General features: G+C 34.7%; 1 pseudogene; it reads right to left on the bottom strand.

The window, feature by feature from the left end:
* Positions 1-668: 668 nt before the first annotated feature.
* Positions 669-4,448, bottom strand: LOC137810041 (11-oxo-beta-amyrin 30-oxidase-like; annotated as a pseudogene).
* Between the last annotated feature and the right edge of the window lie 1,798 nt (positions 4,449-6,246).

The raw sequence follows: 6,246 nt of genomic DNA, 5'->3' as shown, positions 1-6,246 counted from the left end.
TTGCACAAATCTCGAGTGTCAGATCAAAGCACAATCAACTGTCCAGATGTGACAATTGTATACGAACTGACACGATACGTCAATCACACGTCACGTCATGACCACCATAAACAAAATGCCATACCCCACGGTTAAACGCTTAACGATTGACAACGTGGCTGAATCTTGCTTCACGACTTTTCTTTTTCTCAAAAATACTCAAGCCTGGGGGCAAGTGTTATACCACGAACTGGAAATCCGAATGGCAGCCCACTCAGACGTCCTGATGACCTTTCGGCACAAACCAACATCCACATCAAATCGCAGGATAAAGGCGCTAATTCAAATTAAGAGGTAGCAAAGCAATATTATCGCTTATTAGGCCCGATTTAACCGCTCTGACAAATTAAGGCCCACCAAAGAATTAAAAATAAAAGGAAACCTCCATGGTAAAAGGTAACATTACTCTGAACCTTGAATTTGACTTCTCGCATAGAACTTGTCTAACTTGAACGTCAGAGTATCTTTACAGGTACCCGCCCTCTCAGAACTCTAAGAAATTGTTCAGAGTGAAGAGAAGAAAAAAACAGCTTGATAGGAGACATTTGGTATCGGATAATTTGTAAGAACAAAAGTATTTGTTTCTTTTCGTTATGCATCAACCTATAATACTTTATAACTAAACCACGTGACGCAATTCAAACACATGCATTACAAACAAGTTCTTAAAAGATACATAGTTTCAATCAACCTAAAAACCATGACCTTCTGGGTCAAAATATGATTAATTATCATAGCTTTTGCACAATAAGGGGCGCCCCCTGTTTGGGCTGCAAAGTAAGCATAAGTGCAGGAGCATGTACATAAACAGGAGAAAGCTCGAACGAGAAATTCTGCAGAAGTAATGACAAAACTATCTTGGCTTCCAACATAGTAAAGTTTTGGCCAATGCAAATTCTAGGACCCCGTCCAAATAGGTAAAAGGAGACTTGGCCTTTTGTTGCCTTAGCAACTCCCTCAGAAAACCTTTCTGGTTTGAACTCCTTTGCATCATTACCCCAGATATCACCATCCTGGTGAACTAAAAGTATTGGCATGGTGATATCTACTCCTGCGGGTAGTGACAGATTTCCAAGTTCCATGTCCTTCTTAAGAGTGCGATTGAAGTAAAGGTTGGGAGGGTATAACCTCAGAACCTCGTACAGAATCATGGTCATCTACGGAAGAAACATTTGTGCACAAGTTATCTTGAAAATGTATTTTTAATAGATAATAAAGATAATCAAATGAAAGCATGTGATACATACAGTTTTAAGTAGACTTAACCCATCAAAGTTTGGATTGTTTTTTCCAAAAACATGAAGAACTTCCTCCCTTGCTCGTACTTGCCATTCAGGATATTTACTCAACATGATCAAATGTCCAAACCAGCAGAGATGAAGTGGTCTCTTGCCCTGCTATGTAGAATAACTTACATTCAGTAATTACTTCTTCAATCGTAATTCCAACACTGTTATTGTTTCCATTTCCTTGAATTTCCATTTGATTTGATTCCACGAGTATGCCTAATAAATCTTCATTGCAGGATTCACCATTCTTCATGGCTTTCTCTCGTTTTTCTATCATAACCCGAAGTGAACTTTTTATTTCTTTATCAGCTGCTCTCATCTTCATTTTGGCAAGTGTTGGTATATGCCTAAAAACATGCATAACAATTATGAAGTAAATGACTAGTTTATAAGACTTATAATTATTCTTAATTAAACCACGATAAGTCAATTTCTTAACACGTTGAATTTCGATAGCAATAACTCTAGTTCTTGTATTAGTCATTAGGTATACCACATTGCTTGAATTTCAAAGATTTTTTGAAAACTGATATCAAATATACCTTAAATCAAAATATGTATGTAATTCATAGTTATTTGTCATCATTATAGCAGTGATTTGTTGTTATGGAGAGCTTAATCTCTATTTACAATGACTAGCTATTAGGGTGATTCTCTGAGGTTCTTATGAAATTCATTGTGAGTTCAATTTCAATAAAACTAAAAATGCTTAATTTAGTAATCACATTATACCAAGAATAAGTGTGGTCTTACCTCAATATTGGTTTGTTAGTGTACTTTGCAGTCATGATAAGGCGCCCCTGAATTCTAAAAAGTTGAAATATTTTTTCTCCTTCTGCATAGCTGCTTCCAAAAGCTGTTCTGGAAATTACATCACAAGTCAGCTTTTGAAGGAAAGGCGAAACGTCAATCTCACATTTTCCATCGGATGACAACATTCCCATCCACACGCTAATTACATCATTGCAACTTTGGAAGAATGCTGGTAGCATATTCTGTCAATTAAGTATCAATCCACGTTGAGATTTTAGAAAAAGGTGGTTTATTTCATTGTTAAACACAAATTAAATAATATACATCAATTTAACCAGTGAGAAATCATAGCTAGTATCATTTTTATATAAAAAATACAAACTTTTTGTATTTGTCAATTTATAGGGTTTTTTTTTTCTAAAAATGTCTAGTTTGTTTATTCCTAATATGGAGAAAAAACATTATTTCATAATAGGTAAATCATGTTTCAGGTGCACGAAATCAAACAACAGAAGTGGTGTTGGACTTACATGATTTCTAGATAAAAAAAAATTAGTGAAGAAGTCATGTACCATGAAAACAATTTTTCTATAATGATGTTTTGCATAGAAATAATCCACCTTGAAGATGATTTTGATTACACATTGAATTCGTACATGTAGAAGATTACTTCCTAGAAAATTCGTGATAATTGAAGTCATGCAAGTTTTAACAAATTTGATAAAATTTGAACATAGTGGTTTTTTAATTGAAAATTTAATTAAAAAAAAGTGTTTAAACCTTAAACCATATAGATAAATCATAAAAAAACATCACACCTAAAAACCTAAATCATAAATCCTAAATCATAAATCGTCAAAAAAATGTAAATCCCAAATCATTAACCCTAAAATCCTAATCCGTAAACTTAAAGCGTAACTTTTTTTACAACTGAATAAAATAATACTCCATAATTCGACAATATGTAATCAAAATTACAAAATTTCTATGTTATTTTTATTACATAATTTAAAAGTTAAAAGAACTTATTTCATGATGTCTTAAATAATTTTACGGTTGGAGTTTACACTTACGGTTCAAGGTATTATGTTTTATATTTATGGTTTACACTTTAAAGTTAGGATACGGGTTAGGATTTAGCTATACATTTTACGATTTATGTTTTACGATTAAGGTCTACTTTTTTACCTTTTAATTTAGGATTTCCGAGTTAGGATTTAGTTGTGACGTTTTTAGTTATGATTTATCTTTTACGATGTTTGGTTTAAGATTTTAACACTATTTTTTCATTAAATTTTCAATTAAAAAACCAATAATATTTTTCAAAATTTTATAAACCAAAATTTTTATCAAATTTGTTAAAATTTTCACAATTCAATTAGCTAATCAATTTTAAAGACAATAAAAATAAATAAATAAAAATTGAAAAAAAATACAGTTGGGCATGGACTATTTCTTTGTAAAACACATTATAGGAAAGTCATTTTCAATCATTTCTATTCAATTTTGTTGTTTGATTTCGTGCTTTAGTTGCACTATTTAACTATTATAAGAATAAATTTATTTTTTATCTGAGAAATTAACAAGGAGAATGCACCATTCCAGGAAAGAAACTCGATTTATAATTAGATAATACTATAAAAATATTATTTATTGATAAATTAAATTAATAAGCTTACTTTCAATTTTTCTAAGTTGAATGCAGGGTTGATAATCTTTCGATGTTGAGCCCACTTATCACCCTCGTAACTTATCAGACCACAGAAGAAGAACTTGCCACTGTTACTTATCTTCTGTTTCTGGAAATCATGAATGTTATTGAAGACTTCTTTGGTGTGATTTGGATCAGTAATGATGACCTTTGGTGTAGTGCCTTCCCATAAGAACGAATTCTTGCCTGCAAATAATTCATTTTTCTTTTACCAGTGAACCCTCGATTCAAACAACTTTTAAAATTGAATTACATAATCAATGAAAAATAAAAAGAAAAGTGAACCGTATTTGGCGACAGTGTTGTAAGCCGGCAAGAAGACGCGAGGAGCAACATCATCGGAGAGAACAAAAGATCGAGAAGGATGCATGTTTTGTGGAGGGTGGTCTTGGTTGGAGGAGGGGGGTGAAAGGGAGTAGGGATCTCCATGAAGACCTTGTGCTCTTAGAAGCTTCTCGAACCTCTTAGGCCTAAGCCACAGAGAGTTCAGCGTCTTCAGTGCCAATACGGAACCCACAGCTATGATGACAGTCACCACACATAGTATTGCTGTTGAGGAAGAAGATGACGATGATACCTCCATTTTTCAGTAACACTGGGACGAGGTGAGAAGGGCTATTGCACAGGCACTTCATATAGTTGGAGTGGATTTAGTTTTTACCCATACTTAAAAGTCAAAGCCTTCCCATGTGAAAGCAATGGGTATTTTTATATTTATTTGAATATATAATACATAATTTTTTATATCAACTACCAAAAGTACAGGTGTGATGATGCTGTCAGTTCTTTCTTATAATTGTTTATTAATTTACTTTACGTAATCTTTTGGATTACATAAATTATTATTTGACTTTGTTTGGATTGTAAGGAAGGGGTGATTTTGTTTGGATCGGAAGGGGGTGCTTCTATTGGTGCTAACTACTCATGTCACGTCGTCCTCTTTTGTAGTGTATTCGATCTTGGATAGTTGGTGACTAATATTTGTAAAAGGTACTCAAATCTGTTAACTTAGAATCTATCTGCATAGAGTTGATAAAAGTAATAAATAATGTTTAATTATGTCTATCTTTGTTTTTTTAATTTAGTGCATATTTATAAGGTTCTAATTGTTCCTTGATTTTGGACTTGTATTAGGATAGACCACAAAGTTAATCTCGGTGTTAAAATAAGATTTTGTATTTTTGATGTGGCTAATTGCGTTGTATAAAATATTAGTTGTTGGTTTACTAAAAACAGACTCGGTCATATCATTCGCATGGGTTCGGTCTTTCAATTGGGTGGTCATTCAGCCATGACACCTGGTAGTGGCATTCGGCCATTGGTATTGATGGCACACTAGCCCCCTCGCTCTTAAAGCTTTTGTTGTAGAGCCACATTGTTTCTAGAAGATTTGTCCTCTTGGCGGGATTTGTAACTCTTATGGATTTGTTCAACATTCATTGTAACCATTCGATTTGTAACCATTCAGTTGTCAAAGGAAGTAGTACATGAGAGATGGAATCCAAGAGAGGTTCATGTCGGGGGGATGCCCCTGACTCGGCCAAACAATTAGCTATGGATCAAGGTGAAAACAACCTACCCTTGCGCACGGGATATGAGTGGGTAGATAATAAGCTGACTGAGCATTTCTCTCGATATAGGTGGTCCTCTTTGATTAGATCCTTCATTTTGAAGTCCCCTATGTTGAGTTTGGATGTGGAAGTCGACATTATCTCAACCAACCGATGTTATGCAATTGACAATGTGTGTCATGGTCGAGAGAGAGTCGAGTCCGACTTCTTCTATGTGTATACATGCTTCATTACCAACCTTCATATCTACTTTTCCCTTGATGACTTCACCATGGATGTTCTTCATATGCTGAACGTCACCCCCATGTAGCTCCATCTGAAGTCGTGGGCGACTAAGCCTCTCGCTTCATTTGCGACATGTTGCGGCTGTCTCCTACCCCCTAGTTTTTTCTTCACTACTTTAGTGCATCCGACTTTTTCAGTGGGGTGGTTATCGTTAGTTGACACTCCACACTCCTTTTTGTTTGCCCCTTTTAGCTCTTCCTATAAAAACTTTAAATGCTGATTTTTTAAAAAGTGTAAAGAAATGTTCGGTCAATCGTTATCTTTTGACAAAAACAATATTATGAGGTTTCCATTTTACTGAACTTGAAATTTGGTTCGCCATAGTGCACGCCACGTTTCTTTAGGCTCGGTTTTTATTGCAAAGTCAACCAGGCATTGAGACTTTATTAGGCCCTGAGGTTCGAACTTAATGTCGAACTCGGATAGCTCGATCGACCATCCGATCATTCTTCTCGCGAGATCTGGTTTACATATGACCTTGCTTACGGGGTAGTCTGTTTTCACAAAAACTCTGTGATTTTGAAAATACGGTCTTAGCCGCCTCGACGTGGTTACAATGGTGAAGGCCACTTTTTCAATCATTTGGTACCTAGTTCCC

This window comes from Phaseolus vulgaris, chromosome 11 (assembly GCF_000499845.2).
Source record: "Phaseolus vulgaris cultivar G19833 chromosome 11, P. vulgaris v2.0, whole genome shotgun sequence".
Taxonomy (NCBI): domain Eukaryota; kingdom Viridiplantae; phylum Streptophyta; class Magnoliopsida; order Fabales; family Fabaceae; genus Phaseolus; species Phaseolus vulgaris.
The sequence above is the reverse complement of the archived record's forward strand: the minus strand, read 5'-3'. Positions and strand labels throughout refer to the sequence as shown.